At 31.5% G+C, this 24,178-nt stretch overlaps 1 long non-coding RNA gene across 2 annotated transcripts; it reads left to right on the top strand.

The window, feature by feature from the left end:
- The first annotated feature begins 73 nt into the window (after positions 1-73).
- On the top strand, positions 74-23,420 carry LOC118196031 (uncharacterized). 2 transcript variants are annotated; one of them, XR_015039828.1, is made up of 3 exons: positions 74-239; positions 14,986-15,034; positions 22,622-23,420. It is a non-coding gene; the product is annotated as an uncharacterized LOC118196031 (long non-coding RNA). The 2 variants fall into 2 exon arrangements; XR_004759363.2 differs by lacking the exon at positions 74-239 and adding an exon at positions 5,459-5,702.
- The last annotated feature ends 758 nt before the right edge of the window (positions 23,421-24,178 follow it).

The raw sequence follows: 24,178 nt of genomic DNA, 5'->3' as shown, positions 1-24,178 counted from the left end.
GACGAAGGACAGATGGATGAAATGAAAGAGTTCAAAGGAATCGAAATTTCTGATTTCACAAGCATAACGTATCTCCTGTGTAGATGGTGGACTTATTAGTATTATTTAAATAATATTTCATTAAATGATTCAAAAACAGCAAGTATTTGAACTTCTTTTTAGCTGGAAAGGGCTATTAGTCTGGAAAACGATTTTGCGTTGTTTCTCTTTCAGTCCAGTCCGTTGCCATTCGGAAAAACGTAAGATATATTTCTTTCATATTTAATCTGCCCGTTATTAATTAGCAAGCTAAACTGCTTAAAAGCAATAAATATTTTTAAGAATCCAATCAGCAGCAATAAATTCTTAGGAACATTACATTTTTATGCTTGAATTGGTTTGATTTAAATAAACATGCATTGAATTCATGATACATCTAATTAAAAACATTTAGTATTTTTATAGATGTAATACCGTACAAAATGTTTCTCTATTCCACCTGCACCATCTCTATTGATAATCTCTATTGTAAAGCATATTAAACTTTAAAACAGCTCATTTGGTCGACTGCTAAAAATCAAAACAATTTCAGATTTAAGTTTTGACTTCCTTGTACGAAGGAAAAAATCTGATGTGTACATCACATGACTTCCTTGTGCGGAATATTAAATTATACGCATTTTTTCTTGCATTTCATTTAAACTTATTGGATTGAATTAAATCTACTTCGCCGGCAGTGCATAAACCACAATACAATAAATACATTCTGTAAAATTCACTCTATTTGTTTACCATAACGACACTCTGGCGCTAAATTCACTTAACAGTATTATATTTCGTTCATATTATAACTAAAAATGCACAAAATGTATATCATTTAAAAAATAGAATTATCTAATTGTTGCCACATGTTCTATTCAAATACTATAATAAAGCTAGAACGATGTATAAAAGAAATTAAGCAAACAAAACAAAGAAGAAACAGTTTTTCACAGACGATTGAGTATTTCTCATTCAATTAATTCAGTTCTCATTTCGCGACAAGGCAAAAATACATAAAAACTCAAAACATCTGTATTAAAAATTACGAAGTAAATCTTAAACACCTATTTCCTGGAAAATAATCCAGAAAGGATTAAGCATGATTTAATTCGCAATAATAAATGAAGACATTATCTTTGTTGTTTCGAAGCTAAGTTTCTCTAGATTGGCAACGAATCCACTAGTCTGCTGTTTCAAATGTAAACAAGCAATGGCCGCCATTAAAAAAATATTAGGCTTAGCGGCACTGAAACAACTTTAAAATTGTTGATAATTCTAAAAATGTTGCATACAGATTTACTAAAGGCATAAAAACCTTAACCGGAAGATAAAAACAACATAATTCAATCATTTTTAAAGCAAAAAATGTACAGTTAACAAACATATAAGAGTAAAGAAACTGAGATCACTGGGCCGAGTAACATAGTGGATATATTTATATACGTTTGGTGCGGCCGATTGCAACCAAACTACGAGGTGTACATCTACATGTTATAGCAGTCCTATATACAAAATTTCAACGTTCTGAGGCTACTTGTTTTTGATTTATGCGAGATACGTACGTACTCGTACGTACATGACCGCTATCGAATGCAATTTAACGATTGTTTTGCATAACATCTGTACGTAAGGACAGAATAACATACTCGTTTCCTCCAAAAAAATTATAAAACTGCTTTAAAATGAATTCTGAAGAGAATTTTTCCTGGCGTCTGTACGTACGTATCTCGCATAACTCAAAAACGAGTAGCCTCAGAACGTTTAACTTTTGTATGTAGGACTGCTATAACATGTAGATGTGCACCTCGTATTTTAGTAGCAATCGGCCGCACCAAACGTATATAAATATATTTATATATATATATCCACTCTGTTACCCTACTCAGTTATCTCAGTTTCTTTACTCTTATATGTTTGTAAATTGTGCATTTTTTGCTTTAAAAATTATTAAATTATGTTGTTCTTATCTTCCGGATGCCTTTAGTAAATCTGCAAGCAATATTTGTACAATTATCAACAATTTAAAAGCTGTTTAAGTGCGGTCTTCGAGCATCTGTTGTAACATTCAAGCCGTCGTACGCCATTTGTATTCATATCCAATAAATGTTTCGAGTTAATCACTCTTGCTTCTTTTCCCATCTTCTACCTCTGCTACTACTATTTACCCCTGATATTTCCGGGTATAGGTCCTATGCAGTTCCTAATCCTTATGATGTTCCCTACCTCCCCTAGAAGTTTGTCGCAACATTTACGGTACACCGTGTATATTATATATTTATATAACTTTCGTTGAGATTATTTTTGTTGCATTTTTTTGTTGTACTAATGCAAATTGAGCCAAAACGTTATCAATGAACGCAATCAACAAGTAAGCAAGCAAGTCAGATCTCTAGATTACCAATAAGTAATCTTGAATTTATCAGAATTAAAAGCATCTGCCTGAATAAACAAAATGTTTTCGTAAACTGCATCATGTTTGTTATTTGGGCCATATTTTTTGATAAAGGAACTGTTATTATATAATATATTCCAAGGATTATTTCTTACTTATCTATCTGAGTGTTTATTCTTGACTCTTGCCTATCGCCTGCTTGTCAGCAGAGTATGAAAATAAAAAAGAAAACCATAGTGATAATAGTTTCGAAGATAAAAATTAAATAATCCCTGTTTAAAATTTATCATTTAGCCTTCAGTTTTGTTTCTTATAGTAAGATGACTGTGAATGTTAATTCAGATATTTCTATTTATAGAATTATGCGAATAGCTATTTTTGCGAAAATGAAATGTGTAAATTATACGTACGGGCTAAAATAATTCCTGAAGCTAATTTGATAATTTTCTTTTTGTTTGTACGTATTTCTATAAAATGTCGTTTAGCTTAATTAGAAAAGTGATTTTCAGATGCATGATAAAAGTATGGAAAACATCAGCATTTCGTTTAATTTGTGCATCATTTGGAAGAATATTTTTATTAATTAAAAGTCATTTCTTTTCCTAAATATTGTGCTATTTCTTTTACTAGCTGTTTGCGCGGTATGCAGCATAAAATAGTTATCATATAACGAAAAAGATATATAAGGATTTTAATGATTCCATTTAGTGTAATTTCATAAAACTATTTAATCTTTCTAATTAGACATTTCTGATTTAAATGCATTTTTAATAAATCAATCAGATAAAAAAGGTAAAAAAATATAAATATTATAAATTATATGTGATTAATATTATAAATAATTTTAAGAACAGCGTTTATTGATTTAAAATCCCATGGTTTGTTAATCAACAATAGACAGGTTAAATTTGACGCTTTGTTTAATAGTAAAACGCCAGTATGTGGAAGTTGAAAGTATTTTATAAGCAACGGATTTATTTATTTTAAATAGTTCAGTTTATTAGTTAAAGTTTTAAAAAAAATCTGAAAGGTTTCAGATTTTAAGTTACGTTCAAAGGGGCGTTTTTTAACGTTTTGTGTGTTAACTTTATTTATTAAATATCATGTTCTTCGCACTTAAATCATAAATTTCAGTTCAATAGCCATGTCGCAAAATAATTTTAAAATGAGCCTATCTTTAGAATTTCCGATACACAGTTCCGCGCGCTGGAGATAATTTTTCCCCCTGTAGATTGTTGCCATTGCTCCCTTTCAAATCGTTGAGATTGTTACTCAAAAATTCGTTAAAGTTTTACAAAATATGAAATCGATCAAAAAACAAATTCCAAATTTCAAATTTGGGCTTTCACATGCTCACATTCGCAGGAGGATTACGTCATCCAAAATTCCATGGCTCTATGGACCGTTGTTTTATCACAATGCGAGAAATAGACATACTTTTATGCAGATTTTTCATTATTTAATTTTCTTCAAATACATAATGCAGGACTCTACGATTTGGAGGCAAAAGTTTGAAAGTGAAACGGACATTTATAGCGATTCAACGTAAAATCGCAAAACGAAAGCAATAATCCTTCAGGGACGAAGCCCGTTTTGGACTAAAAAAAATTGAAAGGATTCAGATTTGAAATTACATACAAAGGTGTGTTTTTTTTACTTTTTGTGTGCTACCTTTATTTATTAAATATCACGTTCTACGTACTCAAACCGTAAAATTTAGTTCAACAGCAATATAGCAAAATAATTTTAAAATGAGCATGTCTTGAGAATTTCGGATACAGTCTCGTGCGCTGGAGATAATTTCTTTTTCCGTACAGTGTTGCCATTGCTCGCTTTGAAATAATTTAGTTTGTTAATCAAAAATTCTTTGAAGTGTTACAAAATATGAAATCGGTAATAAAACAAATTTCAAATTCAAATTAGGGCTGCCACATGCGCATATTCTATGGAAGATAACGTTATTAAAATTTTTTATGGCTCTAGGTACCGTTGTTTTATTAAAATGCGAGAAACATGCATACATTCTTGTAGATTCTTCATTATTTAATTTCTTTAAATGTAATACAGGGCGATAACATTTAGTGGCAACAATTTAAAAAGTGAAACAACGCTTATCGTCAATCGACGCAAAACGCCAAAATGAAATTAATAATCCTTCTGTGCATATCGCTCCTTTGGAGAAATAAACATCTTTCATTTAACCGAATGGCAACAGTCTGGTGCTCTGGAGATAAAATATTTTATTTCGAACAGTGTTGCCAATGCTCGCTTTCAAATCGCTGAGTCTATCAATCAAAAATTCATTAAACTTATGCAAAATATGAGATAAATAAAAAAAAAATGCGAAATCAAAATTCGGGCTGCGAGATGCCCATATATGGCTGGAGGACTATGCGTTCTTAAAATCTTGTGGCTCTAGGTGACGTCGTTTTTGAACATTTAAAATTGAAATTCGTTTTGGATTTGTATAGAATTATTGAATTCTCCTTCGTAAGCTTTCTGGGCGAAACTATTTAGAATTTATAGCTAACCAAGAGGAAGATCCGTCGTTCGAATTCCGGCGAGAGCTGTGTTGACTTTTTATATTTCTTGCTACGGCAAATATAATAGCATCTATAAGCTGATTTTGTGTTTCAGTCAGTAGTAAAAACATAGTTTTGGAAACTGGCAACGCCAGATATTATTTTTATTTCAGAACAGAAATCGAAGTACATGTCGGTTATAATGGCAATTCAAAATGAGCTATCGATGCCATTCATAATAATAATACAATTCCTTTAGATGGTAGATGCAAAACGTACGCATGTGATAAGAATATACTAAATTCAGTTAGTTGTACAATGACAGTACTATCTATGACAAACTTTGTTCTCCTTATAATAAGCATCAAATATATGTGCATGGTTTTCTTACTAGTATTTAACTTCATACAGATATAATCTCAATAATAATTTTTTTCTCAAAGTGTTAGGTGGCAATCTAAACTTTTGGGATTATAAATTTCTCCTCTCTATAACGTTGCCAAACTTTGATTCAACCGTTTTTGAAAGAGCTTTATTTTATTACAAAATTCCATTTTGCAATTCATAAACATATTTCACAAATGTCTTTTTACGAGGAAGAAACGTGATTTAACTATGTTAGCAGAAATTATAGAACAACTGCTGTTTAAACAAGCAGGAAATTAAGCGAAATATTTACATTTTTTTCAAGTCATTCAGTCAAAGCTGAAGCTAAATTTAGTTGATGTGTTATGTCGAGCTTATGAACTATGGAAAGACTTTACGAGGTAATCAGTTTTAAGTTATTTTTTTTTGAAAAAAATTAAAATAATATATTATTGGTATCAATTACTATGCACGTAAAATTACCCAATTTTATTCATAAATAGTGCTACTTTGAATCATATTTTCCAGATTTAATAGAATTAGAAATACAAGTAAATATATATTTATATATGTTTAATGTACATTATTTTATACATTTTGAACTTAAAATGCCTAAAAGTAATATTCCATATAAAACCTTTCTTGTATATTTTGCGTACTTAACTTTTTTCAGGAAAATCTGTAATAGTTTTGAAAATTAAAAATCATAATAAGTATGTTTCAGATTTAAAGAAAAAAATATTAACCCTGATAACGCTTCCCTATTAACATAAAATGATGATGATTCAAAGAAAATTTCTTTATGCAAGATATTGTCTGTTACAAAAAACTTATTTCACTTATATCCGATCTGTTTATTTTTCTTGGTGATAATTGGAAGGAGATTAAATGGATTTGAAATAATGAATTCTGGTGATTATTTTATACTTTATAAATTTTACTAAGATATACATGACTTCATTATACATCGGTTTTTCAACAGCTGAAGAACAGCCAGTAAATAAGCGATAAATCTACTAAAACTTAATTCACTAACCAAGAACGAAATATAGCATAAACATTAATCTAAATTTCATCCGTCTATGTTATCAGGTAGAAAAATAAAAACGGATATTTGCGATGGACTCTATATATAAATTATAAAAATGAAGAAAAAATGCCCAATTTTTCACATTATTTGCCAATGTTTTGTTGCGGAGGGCTTTTTTCCGCTTGGAGAAGCACCAAATGCCTTCAGATGTGCAAAATCTTCGTTTTGTTTCCCCGTTGTTCGTAGATTTTGGCAACAGCTCTTAAGATGGCGGCTCCTCAGCCAAAAGATTTATTCGTGGAACACCTGTAATAGTCTGTAATTAGTTAGGAGTCATATTTAAGATCGATTTAGGCGGTTAATTTCAAAACAGGTAAAGAATTCCATTGAGATTCAATTACCATTATCTCATATAGCAACTATGAACAGTATTATATCAACTTTTATGTAATGTAGAAGGCTTCATGATGAAAGACTTTATACAATAGTTGACTTTTGTAGCGCACTTGGGGAGAAGGTGGAATTGGCTCGCTTCTGCATTGGCGAGAAACAAACGGTTACCGATCAAACTGTTTTTCGTAATTACGTTGCGTCATAATAGCGGTTTTTTCATTGTAAAATGCTCATTATGCTTACTATTTTCAGTGTGAAAATAAGTTCTAGTTGTTGTTCTAAGCTATAGCTGTCGCTGAACTGTGGCCACCATAAAATGCCTGTGAAACATAAATTTTCCGGTACGTTTATATACTCAAATAAATAAATAAATAAAACAAATAAAGGTACTATTCGGTTTCGAGGGCCGTAAAAAATCGCCAAACTATTGTTGATGCCAATGCTGCCAAAAATAATTGCGGCAAGAAAGGAAGTATAATAGTAAATAACTATCTAAGATTGATGTTTAAATTTAGATGAAAGGTTAATTTCATATAATACTTTTTTATTATTATAATTTATATGAAAAAGGCTAAACATGACTGAATGGAAGCAAAAGAGTAAATAACTATTTCAGATCGTTATTATATTTCTTTATAATTTATATAAAAATTGCTAAACATAACTGAATGAATGCCTGCATCGCTATTTCGCTACCGACTTATCGCTAAAGCATAATTTCATCTCGTTTGTTGTTCAAACGTAATTTTCTATAACAAATGATGCCTTTTCTTTGAAAATATTCTCGGTAAAGTGCAGAATCGCCCACTTATTTGTTTGCCGCTTTTTACAAGGGCTAAAAAAAATTGGTTTTTTGTCAATTTTCTTTTACTTTTTAGTGCAGATAGGTCGTTGTGTACATAGATAAAGCCAAGGGCGTGAGCAGTGCCATTTTTGTGCAATTCTGGGATTTTTTTTTTTAATGTGAAAATAGGTCAATGTGCACATGGATACCGAATCTGTGCAATTCTTAAAAACGCGTCAAACAGTGGGTGATTCTGCACTTTACCCAAAATTCTATTGCCGACTTTTCGTCATGGGCAATTCCCAAATTGTTAAATCCATAGGATATTAAAAAAGGATTTAAAAATTAAACTATTATTTCTATGGCGTTTTAAGAAATATAGAACTATATAAACTTACGCAATCTGAAATCAGCGCGTATGCTAGATTTGGCGCGCTGTTAAATGGGCGCGTTTACTAGATTTGGCGGTTTTGTGCATATATTTTCGCTGCAATTTTTTACGGTCCTCAAAAAGGAATAGTACTACCCAAATATATAAAATAAAAAAACAAAATCTGAAATGTTTCAGATTTTAAATTACGTCCAAAGGGGCGTTTTTTAACATTTTGTGTGTTACCTTTCTTTATTAAATATCATGTTCCTCGCACTTAAACCATAAGATCCAGTGCAACAGCAATATCGCAAAATAGTTTTAAAACGAGCCTATCTTTAGAATTTCCGATACAGAGACTCACGCGCTGGAGATAAAAATGTTTTTTCTGCACAACGTTGCCATTGCTCGCTTTGAAATCCTTGAGTTTGTTAATCAAAAATTCGTCAAAGTTTTAAAAAATAGGAAATCGATCATAAAACAAATTTCAAATTTCAAATTTGGTCTTCCACATGCTCATATTCGTTGGAGGATTACGTTATTCAAAATTCGATGACTCTATGTACCGTTGTTTTATCACAATACGAGAAATATACATACATTTACGCAGATTTTCATTATTTAATTTCTTCAAATATAATGCAGGACTCTAACATTTTGTGGCAACAGTTTGAAAAGTGAACCTACATTTATGAGTCCGACGCAAAATGCCAAAACGAAACTAATAGTCCTTCGGGATTCAAATCCCTTTGGACTAAAAATAAAAAATCCTAACAAAATTCTATTAAATATATAATTAACAGAATTTTCTGGCATGTTTAACAATAAACAGAATTTTCCGGCATGTTTATATATGCTGTTGTAAATGAACTGCTTTCATAATTGTATTAAATACGATAATTAATGTATATATTAAATAAGTTCTGTTGAGTTATATTGTTGTTTTAAATACATCGGTGACAAAATTTTATTAAAATATTATTATAATAAAAGCAATTTATATTAAATATAATATATATTAAATATAATTTATATTAAATATATAATAAAAGCAAATTTATATTAAATTGCTTCGATATGTATTAATCAAATGACTTGTTTTGTTTAGATACTGAATGAATTTCCGATTTATCAGTTATTGTAGTCATTTTCGTTTTCATGGATGTTTATAATATTTGGCAGCAAATCGCACTTTCCGAAGACAAAATTGAGCCAACACCGTTACAAAAGACAAGTATCCTTTATTCTGGGCGACTAGTAATTTGCATAATCATGAAGTTAGGTCAAAAAAGGCTTTGGTTTATTTAATTATGTTAAAGATACACGAAGGCTATTTAAATTGATGCCTTCATGGATAATTTTCTAAGAGAAATTGGCTCCTGTCGACGTTACACGTAGGCAAAGCCACAAAAACTCCCATGTAGCTAACCCGTTCACTGGGATTCAAAATCCGGTCGAACAACCAGTACTCAACGCCTTTACAAATTCTGAAAAAAATTTCAGACTTTTATCATTTTACCATTGATGAGCCGGTCACAGAAGATGTTTAGTTTGGTTTATATTATTACAGCAAAGCCTGGGGGGTTATTTGCCTAAGGGGAGGGATGCTTTCGTATAGATCACAGAAGAAAGCAGCTGAAATGAACGCAATATCAAGTGACATGAAATGAAGATTAGTGGGTACTTTTCTGTTATCAAAATCGAGTTTCAGAAATGTATGTATGTAAAAAATACAAATTAAAACTTTTCTTTTTAGAATTTTTTCGGAAAAAAAAATGTTTAATTACAACTTGTGTAAAGTTTTTACCATCACCTTAAAATATACAGAATTTTAGGCATACCTGCTCAAAATTAGTTTTTCATTCAAAATTTTCAAAAATATACGTAAATTTATATATTGTTGCAATTTGAAATTTAGCATATTTGTTGTAAGCCATAATAACGTGCTTGAACGTGCTCTCTCTCTCTCTCTCTTTTTTTTTTTTTTGCTTGTACACAATGCAATGAAAAAAGGGAGAAAGAAGAAAGTAGGTTGCCTTAAATTAAAAATGTCTCCAAGTGTCTCCAAATGTCTTCTTGACAGAAACTTAAAAAGTGCGCCAAGATAAATTTTTTAATTTCTCGGGAAGTTTCTCAGCAAATTTTACAAAATTTATTATATGGGAATAGTGTGAGTCGTAGAATCGGAATATGGAAAAAGATCGGTGTGTCGATTCAAAGCACGTCCGATCTTTTCTCAAAATACCTATGTTTGAACAATATGAACCTAATATATATCCTAAGTCGCGCTTTCGAAATTCGTGTCCAAAATTCCAGAATATGCTAATAAGCGCGAGCAAATCATTAAGGGAAATAAATATGTTTGACTTAAGGGGACACATACACCTTAAAACCCATAAGATGTTCGAATAGGTGACTGTTGCGAGAATTGGGATAACTTATTTATTTTAAAAGCAATTACTACCAACTTTTTACAGCTGACTACATAATATAGCTGCTTTCTGAAATAGTAATCAGAACGTTTGTGTTGCCACAAATATTTTTATAATTTAATCCGCTTTATGACAACATTTTTCGTCATGTTTCCAACTTGCGCGCACAGTTTAAAACATTCTGTTTCATAATTTAATTCCATATTTAATATATAGCTTTTATAACATTTGGAAACTACTGTGAACCTAAAATTCTAAAAATTTCATGTTAAATTTTTATTTTATTTGGAGTCGAGTTTATGAAATGTATTTTATTAAAAAAATTTGTAATGTTTTCATCCATAAACGTTTTCAATATTAAAATATTCATCAGATTGTTGGTTCAGTTCGAAAATAGTGCCCATATAAAGAATTCCATCCAATTTCAAGTATGTACCATTAGCCATTTTTAAAATATCATGCGCGCAAGGTGGAAACATGGCGAAATATTCTGTCACAAAGAGGATTAAATTACAAAAATATTTGTGGCAACACAAACTTTCTGGTTACTAGTTTTTAAAGCAGCTATATTATGCAGTCGGCTGTAAAAAGTTGGAAGTAATTGCTTTTAAAATAAATAAAATATCCAAATTCTAGCAGCAGTCACATATTCGAAGATCATGAGGGGTTTAAGGTGTATGAGTCCCCTTAGATTAAACACTAAGCTGTAAGTTTGAGAGCGTCCAGGTATTATTAAAATGTTTGCAAGACAATTTTTAGATGAAAACCATAAGTTACACGTGATCGGTGAACTCGAAAGTTAGCTAAATACTGCTGATGATTTCAGAGAACTGAATATTTCTTAAAGAAGGATCACGAGAACCTGAAACCTCTTTTTAAGTCGCAGGGAAATAGTAGTCGTTTTGCCAATTGAGGACATACGAGGCTTCTGAAGTTAATTTCTTTAATTGCTGGCACAAGGAACCATTACACAGCCACCAGATAATAATTGGCCTGAGGCCTTTCAACAAACACAGTTACATGGGTAGGCTGACTTCATGCGTATTAGAAGCTTCATGTGCAGCCTTTAGGCTAGAAGACTTTGAATCTGGTTTCCTATTTCTTCCAAACAAAAGCCTAAGATGGTGCAAAGCCTAAGCCTAATCATCTATGAAGCCAAACTGGAATAGTACTGAATATTTTCCAATAATGAAGCTAGTTTCAGTAATGATCCTGGATGTACATTTAGACAGAGATACAGAGGGAGATTCTGAATCATAATAATCAAATAAGCTTCCATCGAATGTCCCCGAATGATACTTCGTTTGTACTCAATCTATCTGTCGGTTGTGGTTCATGAGAAATTTCAATAAGAATCTTTATGACAGAGATTCTGTAGCTATCCAAGCTACGTAGACGTAGTTATATGTCGTTAACTAAGGTTATTTCAGAGAGCTATAGGCCTAGATGTTTTTATTAATATAGAACAATACTCAGCCTCATTCAACTCTTGTGGTGATTAAATATCTTAAACCTGAGAGTATTGTTCGAATGGATTGATCACCATATTCGTCTGATCTCATTTCTATTGAGCATGTTTGTGACGTCTTAGATCAGTGAGTTGCAGTGCTCTAGCTCCATATTTGAATCCTTCAGGATATCAGAAGAACTTTCTTGGAAAAACAGTGGTGTTTGATCCCACAGAACTTAATGAATTCTTTAAGAATGTAAAAAGGTATTGTAGAGTATAAATTTCTGCTAAAAATCACAAACTTTATTATTAAACATTCGAAAACAGAAATGTAGCTTCCGTCTTTTGGTCTCCACAGATGTTGAGCTGTACGCTTTATATATGTTTCTCTATAACAGAAGTTTAGTTTTCTTTTAGAAATAAAGTAACGGAACAATTCTCATTTTGGTTCTAATATAAATAGAACGTCCGGCGGTCATACGAAATGACATTCTAGATATTATAAATTGTAATTAAAATGATTTGTGCAAAGGTGTCTGCTAATTTAAACTGAATTACCCAGGGCAGGCGGCGAGGACGCCCCTTTGCTTATTGCCCCACGGGGTTTCCCCTTTCTACTTGCTTAATTGCTTAAAGTAGAGTGCAATGAAGGAAACCACTGGCGGTACATTTCTTAAAAGCCCACCGCTAGCTCAATCAATAAAGGTGATTTAAATAATGAAATGTTAATTCACATGTCAAAGATCTCTTTGTACACAACATTTCTTGCTTAGATCTTTCCATCATTTTTAAGCTCGCTTTGCAGAGGACCATTCATTATTTTTAATTTGACGTGCATTCCTTCACGAACTCTTGAACAGGCAACATAAAGTTGACCGTGTTCAAATGCAGGCTCAGGTAAAAAAAATGCCAACACACTTAAACGTTTGGCCCTGAGACTTATGGATACTCATCGCAAAGGGAAGTTTTACAGGAAATTGTCTACGTCTCAATTGAAACGGCAACCCTGTGCCGTGGCAACGTCACCCCATTGGCTAGTACAGTTACGCAAGCAACCAATAAACTATCGGCGACAAACAGACACTTAAGCCGCATATATATATGGGGTGAAGTAACATCATCTTCTCCGAAACGGCTGGCTCCTAGGCTTAGCGAAGCACACCGTTGGATTCCGCAGGTCCGTGGCACGTCATTTTGACCATTCGCGTCTTCTTGGGACTTTAATTAGCCGAGATATTAATTAAAAATTAATTTTCCCTTACATTTTTCCTACATTCTCCACTTTCTTTCTTGGGTTTTCCCTAGTACAGGGATTTGGCTACGTGCCAAATTCTTTTTTCACGAATATCTACGGAACGGCCTTGAATTGGAATTCGAGACGCGTATCCTCGGATTCCAAAAAATTCTCCGAATCTATCGATACCGTTCTCATCTTCGTACGACTTTAATCAGCCGAAATATTAATTAAAAACTGCAAAAACGCTAATTTCCGCGATCATTTTTTCGAGTGGCAACAATAAACTATCGGCGACACACACTTTAGCCGCTTATATATATATATATAAAGATAAAAATGAGACTTTTAAATAACTTCTGAATAACATTTTAATATTTTCTTGATTTTTTCAAACAATTCAAATTATGTCAGGTTTTTTTTTTCTTTTAGTTTAAATTACTTAATTAAAGCCTATTTGGTCATCAGTTGAAAACTCGATGAAAACCGGCATTTAAAGTTTCTAACATGTATATAATTAAAATTTTATTTCAATTGAAAAACAAAGATGTATACCTATAAATCTATTTTGAAAGCTGCATAATCAGAGACTTCCAAAAATATCATTACATAATGATCAAAGAAAAATAACAGTAAGAAGGCAATAATTAAAAAAAAAATTAGGAACTTTACGGTATTTTAAAGGACATCCAGTTGTTGGGCCGCCTCCATTGGTGTTTGCTTCCTCTCTACCCATTAAACGCTATTTTTGCTCTTCTTTTAAAATAATGTCATTAAATTATAATTAATGAATACTGTCATTAAACATGAGAAACTAACATTAACCCTAACACCCTATACTCGATTTCTAACATATTTCCATTACGTGACACTTCATGAGTCGTCTGATGTGCAGATTTCGTGTGCCATCCTGTGTGAAGAAATACATTTTTGAGTTTGCTTGTAGATAATTAACATAAATAATTACACCATTGTACATTCGTTGATCCTTTTATCCCCTAACATAGTTTTTTCACACATGCTTCGACTTTGACCAGTAGTGTTCATCCTTCTACAACAAATTAAAAAGAAAACTTCAAATTAAAAATATATCAGATTTAAAGCAAAAAACAGGTACTTCATCTCTGAAGCATTTATTCCATTAATTTTAAGCAATATTTAAAATCAAATCTGCCGCCCTGTATGATATAGTTCTTAGTCATATCGGTTGACTTTTTGGTGGGCCAGTGTTCAACTCCCAGAGAAAGCCTAGGTGTTTGTAATGTCTGTAAGGCAGAAGGGCACTTAAAGTACTGGCGAGGTAAAAGTCTTCTCGAGAGGTTTGCAGTTAAGAAAAGAAATGTGGGAAACTGTCGTATCTTTTCCCCAGGCGTTCCTCATCAAAAATGGACGGAACTTCCAATGTGTCAGTGCTATTATTCGATCACCTTTTGAGGGCAAATTAATCTGTGATCAGATGGCTAAATGACCGACACATTTTGGCCATTCTTGACAAATGCAGTCATTCGAAAGTATACGATCATTTGGAATACTATATTTAAAATAGCGGGCTGGGTGCATGGGTGTTTTCGTGATTTTACGCATGTGTAACGTGTATGCAGTATCTTCTCGATGCATACGTGAATAAAGCCGGGGAAGTCCGCGCAAAACCGCTGAACACTGGCAGTTCGGTCCAACTTTCGAATACCTCCGAAATTGAACATGGGAACTCATGAACATTGAACAATGAAAAGCGGGCTTCAGCCCGCTCAGCTGGCGGGCTTGCCCGCTAGTACTATATTTAAAATCTGAGTGGTATGAATTAACAGTTTAAGTTTGCTAAATTTTGTTTATAAAACACGATGGCTGCTTTTACAAGGAAGCGCTAAAAATGTTGCTAGAAAACTCTTTATAATCAACAGTTTACTATTTCTACCCAAGAAAATACTTTATATTCTTTCTTTATAAAATGCTTTACACTGTTATGTATGGTTTCCGTAATTATTTTTCAGGAAGGAGAAAAGCTACGATCCAAAGCTTCAATGATAGACTGCGTTTCCGGTGAGTTTATTACACATCTGGTTTTCGAAGTTTTGATTAATAACAATGACAGGTAATATTTGTTACTCAGTATTACAAATACAGCATGGGGAAAAATCGGGAATAATGCATTTAAAAAAATCTGATGTGTACACCACATGACTTCCTTGTATTGGAATATTAAATTGGAATATTAAATTATACGCATTTTTTCTTGCATTTCATTTAAACTTATTGGATTGAATTAAATCTACATCGCCGACAGCGCATAAGCCACAATAGAATAAATGCATTCTTTAAAATTCACTCTAGTATTTGTTTACCATAGCGACACTGGCGCTAGATTCACTTAACAGTATTAATAATTATATAACAGTTAACTTATATAATAATTATATAACAGAAACTAAGTTAACTGTTGTATAATCCAATAATTATATAACAGTTAACTTATATATTTTGTTCATATTATAACTCATAATGCACAAAATTTATATCATTTAAAGAATAGAATTATCTAATCGTTGCCACATGTTCTGTTCAAATACTATAATAAAGCTAGAAGGATGTATAAAAGAAATCAAGCAAACAAAACAAAAAAGAAACAGTTTTTCACAGACGATTGAGTATTTCTCATTCAATTAATTCAGTTCTCACTTCGCGAGAAGGCAAAAATACATAAAAACTCAAAATATCTATATTAAAAATTACGAAGTAAATCTTAAACGCTTATTTCCTCGAAAAAATTTCAGAAAGGATTAAGCATGATTTAATTGGCAATAATAAATGAAGGCGTTATTTTTGTTGTTGCGAAGCTAAGTTTCTCTAGATTGGCAACAAATCCACTAGTCTCCTGTTTCAAATGTAAACATCAATGGCCGCCATTAAAGCAGGCTTAGCGGCAATTAAACAACTTTAAAATTGCTGATAATTCTAAACATATTGCACACAGATTTATTAAAGGCATAAAATCCTTAACCGGAAGATAAAAACAATATAATTCAATCATTTTTAAAGCAAAAAATGTACAATTTACAAACATATAAGAGTAAAGAAACTGAGATCACTGAGCCGGGTAACAGAGTGGATATATATATAAATATATTTATATACGTTTGGTGCGGCCGATTGCAAACAAAATACAAGGTGCACACCCACATGTTATAGCAGTCCTCCTATATACAAAATTTCAACGTTCTGAGGCTACTCGTTTTTGAGTTATGCGAGATACATACGTACGTACATATGTTCGTACAGACGCCACGAAAAATTCTCTTCGGAATTAATTTTAAAGCAGTTTTATAATTTTTTTGAAGGAAAAGAGTCTTTTATTCTGTCCTTACGTACAAATATCCCCCCAAAACATCGTTAAATTGCATTCGATAGCGGTCAAAATGAATATTTTCGTTGAAATATGATGCCTGAAGCTTTTCGCGATTACAATACTTCCTTTTAACTTCATACAAGGAAGTAAAAAAACCTAAAGTGCAAAAAAAGTGTTTAATGATTCCCCTAATACATTTTCATGTTTAAATTTAAACGAACAGATTCAAAGGACATTTTGAAAGACTTTCCCATTTTCACAAAATAAATAAATGAATAAAGCAGGCATATTTAAAACTTTTATTTTCTCTTAAAATACTTTTCAGAGCTTTTAAAGATTCTCCGAAGAGCAAACTAAATCTGCTCTAAAGGCTATGGGCTACATACATAGCAGATTTAATTTCTTAGTTAATAATGAAAATTGTCAGGAAGTGTATTCCATCTGCATGATGGGGAAAATCATTATGCTTGGTGATCTTAAAGTGTTCTTTCGCCATTATAAATGGAAGCACCGCTTTATATTATGATCATTATGGCCATTTCAAATTTCCTACCAGGGAAAAAATTACATATATTGAAAGAATTTAGATTTTTAACTTCGCACAAGAAGATTTGTCAAAGGTTTTGTGCTCTCCACTGAGCATCGCGGGTCTAGGACTTTTTACATGATTATTTACATGACTATTTACATGATTCGCCGTCGCCATTTCACCGTGGCCATTTCGCCGCCGAGACGTTTCACCGTCAGGACGTTTCGCCGTCAAGACATTTTTCTTCACCTGACTGTATTTCGTCTTGCCGTATTATACGCTATTAAATTTATTTAGTTTAATAATTCTGTTTACCTTTTACTTTGTGTATACTTTATAAAGGTTATTTTATAAAAGTTTGTATCCTTAAAGGATATAAAAGAATTACGCATAGTTATTTGGAAAATTATGTCAGTATAAAGAGAGCTTCTGTTATAACGGAAGTTATATTATAGATTTTAAAATTATGTGGGTAAAATATTTACATGATTTTTCAAAATTTCTTGAAATTTTAATCAGCTAGTTCAAAGAAATCACACAAAAACATTTTATATACAACATTACACAAACATTTAATATTATTATTTTATATAAAATGTTTATCAATTTAAATAAAATTAATAAACTAAACATAGTTTAAATCAACTTTATAGAATACGGCAAGATCTAGTATAGTCGTTTAACCCTCTGAGCGGCCAGGGTTTTTGCTAAGAAAGCCCAAATTTCCCAAAATTATTATGAGAACAAAGTATTTTTTGATTTTAATATAAAAACTCTTCTGGTATTTTATACCTTGATTTGTGTACTTTTGATATATTGCCTTAATTTGTTTGACATATTTCAATATGCACTTATATTGACATATTTCAATATACACTTACAGATATCACAAAAAATATTCTAAGCCGTATATATACGGCCTTGCCGCTTAGAGGGTTTTAAAGAAAAATATGTCTTGACGGCGAAACGTCCAGGCGGCGAAACGCCGTAGACGTTTCGCCGCCAGGACGCCCATTTTCAGCATCGCAGCTCTCTAAGCATTGAAAACCTTATGCTCACTCTTGCTAACACAACATTTTTTGCCTTTTCAGATTTACTAGTGAGCATCGCTTTCTTCGCACGTACGCCACATAAAGTTCGAGAATTACAAAATATTTAAAAAACTGCATATCTTAAAATTTTCCGATTAATTAGAGGTTGCATACTTTTTTTTGTATTGCAGACGCATGGATGTAATAAATATTCTATTTGAGGCAGTGGCAACACGTTGCTGACAAATCACCGAATTTATGGATTAAAATTGAAAAATAAATATCTTACATTTTGCCGAATGGCAATAGTCCAGGAAGCTGGAGATAAAAATATTTTATTCTGAATAGTGTTGTCCCTTCTCGCTTCCAAATCACTGAGTCTGTTAAACAAAAATTCATTAAATTTCTCCAAATATTGAAATAAATCAAAAACGATTTCGAAATTCAAAATTCGGACATCCAGATGCTGATGTTCAGGTGGTGTATTAAAAATTCGGTGACTCTGGGTGCTGTTGCGAGAAATATACATATATGAATACAGACATACAGACTCCTCGTTCGAAACTAATAGCCCCCTGATGTTAAAACTGAATCTAAAAGATTTCAGATTCTAACGGTCGCTCAGAAACGTTTGTTTTTTTATGCTGAGCTCGCAGTCTACTTTTGCACTCACTCCTGCTAACACTTTTTATCTTTCCTTTTTATCTTTGTTTTTAAACATAATTTTCTTGCATTTACGTCGCATACAGTTCAACAACAAAATCACAAAAATTTTAAAAGCTGTATATTATCCAATTAAAATTTCTAAAAGCTTTATATTATTATATAGCATATGTTTAGAATTTTAGATGCAGTGTTAAGTGCTGGTATGCAGTTTTATATATATATATATTTAAAATCTTTTCTCAGTCCAACATATCAATATTCAGTTTACTTAGTAAGGTGGTTAACAAAATGTTTTTTCTCTTTTTATTATTAACTTTTTATGTGTTAAATCTATTTATTAAATGTCACGTTCTTTGCACCTACACAGCATAAAATTGAATTCAACAGAAAAATTACAAAATATTTAAAAACGATATATTTTTATAATTTCCGAGTTAGTATTAGATTTTACCACACACATTTTCATACAGTGTCTCACAAAAGTGATGGGACACTTGTGCTTTACAAAAGGAAACTGTAATAAAATAGATTAAAAAAACATGTAAAAATTTTTGTGGGTGTGTTTCATACTTAAATTTAGTAACAATTATTAAATAACATACATTTTCTTAAAATATTAAAATATTAATTTAATAAAAATACAATTGTTTAGAACGAAGCAAAAAATGGCTCACATAAGTGATGAGACACTACGTATTATGCAACAAAAATCGTCTGAAGTAAGCAATAAAAATATCTTTTGGGGTATTTATTTTTACTCAAAAGCAATTGGCAATAATTTATAAAATCGTCTGCAGTATTTCTCTCCAGTTTGTTTTGGAATTTTTGTGTTTTTTAGCTCTGTGCAGCCATGAATGCTAAACGAAAAGAAACTTTGCCTGAAATTCGAAAATTAGTTATTAATTTGCATATTGAACGTGGAAAATCTATTAGAGAAACTGATGAAACAGTTAACTTGAGTCATTCAACAGTTTTCAGTATCATTAAACAATATAAAAAGAATCATATGATTCAGGATAAAGGAAGACCTGGCCGACCATTAAAGCTATCCAATGGAATAAAGTGAATTATCGTGCGAAACATTAAAAAAAATCCAAGAATGAATGCTCCTAAAGTTGCTGCTGATTTACAAGCATTATATGGAGTAATTGTTAATTCTGAGACTATTAGAAGAGTAATTCGATCTGCTGGATATCACGGTAGAGCAGGCAGGAAAAAATTCTTCGTAAGTGAAAAGAATAGAAAACTCAGACTGGCTTTCGCAAAATCCAACATAAATAAGAATTCTGATTACTGGAATGAAGTTATATTTGCTGATGAGAGTAAATTTGATATATTTGGTTCTGATCGTATAATCTTGGTGTGGAGAAAACCCAGGAAAGAATTTCGCAAACAGAACTTGGTGCCAACAGTAAAACATGGTGGAGGAGGAGTTATGGTATGGGGGTGTATGTCGTCCGCTGGAGTTGGTAATCTTGTTTTTATTGACAGTATAATTGATCAGTACAAGTATATTGACATTTTAAATCAAAATTTGAAATCTTCAGCACGAAAACTGAACCTTCATAACGATTTTAAATTCTACCAGGACAATGACCCCTAGCACAGTGCTTTGAACGTTAGACTCTGGCTGCTGTATAACTGTCCTGAAATAATAAAAACACCACCACAATCTCCAGACTTAAATCCCATAGAGAATATTTGGCAAGAATTGGAATCAAGAATTCGAAAACACACCATTTCTTCAAAACAACAATTAAAATCGGTGCTTCAAGAAGAATGGGATAAAATAACTCCAGAAATCACAAAAAAATTAGTCGAATCCATCCCAAGAAGATTAAATCATGTTTTAAAAGTAAAAGGAAATCCAACAAAATATTAAAACCTTTTAAAAAGTAAAATTTTTGATAAATATTTGATGGAAAAGTAAGTGTCCCATCACTTATGTGAGCCATTTTTTGCTCCGTTCTAAACAATTGTATTTTTATTAAATTAATATTTTAATATTTTGAGAAAATGTATGTTATGTAATAATTGTTACTAAATTTAAGTATGAAACACACCCACAAAAAACTTTTACATGTTTTTTTAATTTATTTTACTGCAGTTTCCTTTTGTAAAGCACAAGTGTCCCATCACTTTTGTGAGACACTGTATTCTCTATATTATTTCTTTAAAACCAGTTGCTTGAGCAGTCAGCTGTTGAAATAGCTATCATAAAAAGAGAAAAAGTATGTAATGATTTCAATGAGTTAAGAGAGTATAATTTCATAAAAGTACTGAAAATTTCTAATTAAGCATCTCATAATTTTAATACATGCTTATTTAAATCAATCACATTAAAAGTAGAAAAATGTATTAATAAGAACTGCGTTTATTGCTTTTAAATCGCTTGGTGTATTACTCAGTAACCTTCCAGATTAGATTTGGAAGTATTTCAATCTTTACTGAATGGCAACACGCTGGCGCACGGAAGATAAAAGTGTTTTCTTTCCCTTTTGCAAAACATTTCTTTCGCGGAGCCGAGTTTGTTAATTAAAATTTAAAGATAAATATTTTACATTTATCCGAATGACAACAGTCTCGAACGCTAGACATTAAAATGTTTTATTTCGAACAGTGTTGCCACTGCTGGCCTTTCAAAGCGTTGATTTTGTTAATCAAAAATCCATTAAAGTTTTATAAAATAAGAAATAAATAATAAATATAGTTCAAAATTCGGGCTTCCAGGTGTACATGTTTGAGTTTAAGTCTGCGTTATTCAAAATTAGATGGTTCTAGGTATCATCGGTTTTTCACAATGAGAGGAAAATGCATACATACATACAGATTCTTCTATTCAATTTCTTTAAAAATAATACAGAGTGATAATACTTTGTGGCAATAACTTGGAAAGTGATACTCCATTTATAGTGAAATAACACAAAATCCCATTTCGAGAATAATAACTCCTTTAGGGCTAAAAAATAAAATTTTCATATGAACTAAAATTAAAATCGAGTAACAAAACAACTATCTAAGACTAAACCACAACAGAAACATGGAAAACATGTGTCTGAAAACCTTCGAAAAAAACTGATTGAATCTTGAACCCAGTATCCAAGTGCCAATAACATGCAATAATACGCCATTGATTAGAACCTAGGATATAAATAGCATCCACGATGTAACAGTGAAACAGATCCACTACATTATCGTAATTTTAAACTGTATGATGCCCCTAAGATTAATTTACAACCCGAAGACTACAAGTTACCGATATTTCTTGATAAAGTAAATCGGTACTGAATTTTCTTGGTACAATATTTCTTGGTATAAGTAAATCGGAATTGAACATATGCTCTCTAAAACGTTTTTCGAATGACAAAATAGACACCCAGTAAAAATGCAAAAATTAATCGAAAAAGAATGCAACGATTAGATTAAAAGTAAATATAAGAGAAGTTTAATTATGATAGGCCGATGAAACAAAATTTTTACTGAAAAATCTCCCATAAAAAATAAAAGTGGTCGAATTTAGTTAGTTAAAAATTGAAACTTTTGATAATAGATATATTTACTTAAAAAAGAGAAAGATTAAGAAATATAAACGAGAAGTGCTAAAAAGATATACCCATGACAGATTGGCTTTTATCCCTGTTTTTGAACTGACTTTTAATAATTACAAAATTTACAGGCCTCTACGCAAAATTCTGCTGTATTCACAGAGTTACAGTGTTTGCAAGTTGTATAAAAGTATGTTCTTCTTATTATTATTGTTATCACAGAGACAATTCGTTGATAAAGTAGAATCTAATCTGGCATTAATTATATTCTTAGTACCATTTTCAACACTTTTAGCTACTATTGTTTTATAATATTTAAATTGAAATAATATCTGAATTTAATTTTAAGTTCAGAATTAAACTCTTGACATTAACTTATAGCCTTCTGTCAGTCTCTTTTCATTATTAAATTAAATGATTAACTAACTGTGAGGAGATTTTAGCATGTTTTATGCAAAATTGTTTGTTCTTTAGATTAGCTAATGTTTTACTTAGACTTTTTTGTTTCCGTAGGCATAAAGGGAAGAAAATCACATAAAAGAAATGAAGAAGAAAGTTTTAGAAAACGAATCAGAAATGCTTTCCATGGATGTTTCGAAATCTGTATCAAGAAATATGACGACTGATAAGAATAAATTAATCTTTTTCTAAAGAATATAATAAGAAAACTATCGAAGAATTTGGGTAAAGGAGAACTGTTATTCTCTTCATGAAACTATAGAGAAAAGAATAATTCGCGAAAAAAGAGAAGAAAAGACATTATTATGGTTTGACTACGTGTATACTGATATAATTACAACTTTGAAAAATGTTTTTAATTAAAATATAAATGTACAAGATATCAAATGTTTAGAAACAATTGTTTTAAAATGTAAAGTTTCAGGTCTTTTGCAAATTTTTGCGTTGAAAGAATTATGATAAAAATTTCAAGTGCACTGGATGTGTCTTTGAAGCATGTTTAAGAAAGGAAAAATTTATCATACGGCTTTTTATAAATTTTATTTATACTTTTATTTTTGCTTAAATTAAACGGATAATTATTAGAAGTTAAAAAAAAAAGCATTATTCACATTCCAAATGGAAAAATGCGCAAAATGTATATTTTACTGGAATTAAACAAGCATAAAATTTACTTAATATTATTCAAGAAAACTCGCATCTGTTCATCGGTTTTGGAAGAATTCATCACATGTTTAAAAGAATTTATTTGTAGTTTTGAAGATGCATTTGAAAATGTATTTATTTATTCTATCAAATTAAACAAGTGATAATGGAACATTAGTAAGTCAAATAATAAACTTTTATACCTTACCACTTTTTAACAGTTTTTTTGTTAATTTTCTTTCTTCTCCCTCCTTTCAGCTTATACATTTTCCTATATTACTATATTTTGAAAAACCATTAATTAATTTCTTCTGTATTCAACGGATATGGAAAAGATATTTCATCATTAAATCATCTTCAATGATTTAAAATTTAAACAAATTCTTCCCTTCATTTATTCAATTTTCTTATATATTACGTAGCGGTTACGCTTACTCAGTTATTCTCTTTTTCGCATTTTAAAAGGAATAATGACTATGTTACTAAATTAGGTTATTTCGAAGCAGGAGAGATGAAAAATGAGCAACGTCGTCGCCGGGAATCGAAGCACGGATCTCTGGAATACGCGCCGAGCGTGCAGACCACTGCACCACGAAGGCACGCTAAGAAGGCGGGAGAAATACCTTATATACTCCCCCTTTTAAAGGGTGACTGGGGTTTTTAGAGGACTCAATCGTCAAATCCTGGGTGTGGAGAATCATCATCCACCACCCTTTTAGTTCGGGCACCACTGTAGAGACATCAGGCTATTTCGAAGCAGGAGAGATGAAAAATGAGCAACGCCTTCGTCGGGAATTGAAACACATACTTCTGGAATATGCGCCCAGCGTGCAGACCACCATACCACGTAGGCACGCTAAGAAGGTGGGAGAAATACCTTATAACTATTCTCTGAATGCACTTAACTTGCGAATGCTCGCTTTTGAAAGAAGGTAAGTGTGCTGTAGAGCGGAGTTGTCAAACTTG

Source organism: Stegodyphus dumicola, chromosome 2 (genome assembly GCF_044657685.1).
Source record: "Stegodyphus dumicola isolate Sdum_Otavi_A_Nest chromosome 2, ASM4465768v1".
In the NCBI taxonomy this organism is placed as follows: Eukaryota; Metazoa; Arthropoda; class Arachnida; order Araneae; family Eresidae; genus Stegodyphus; species Stegodyphus dumicola.
Note: the sequence above shows the minus strand (reverse complement) of the source record. Positions and strands in the feature narration are given on the sequence as shown.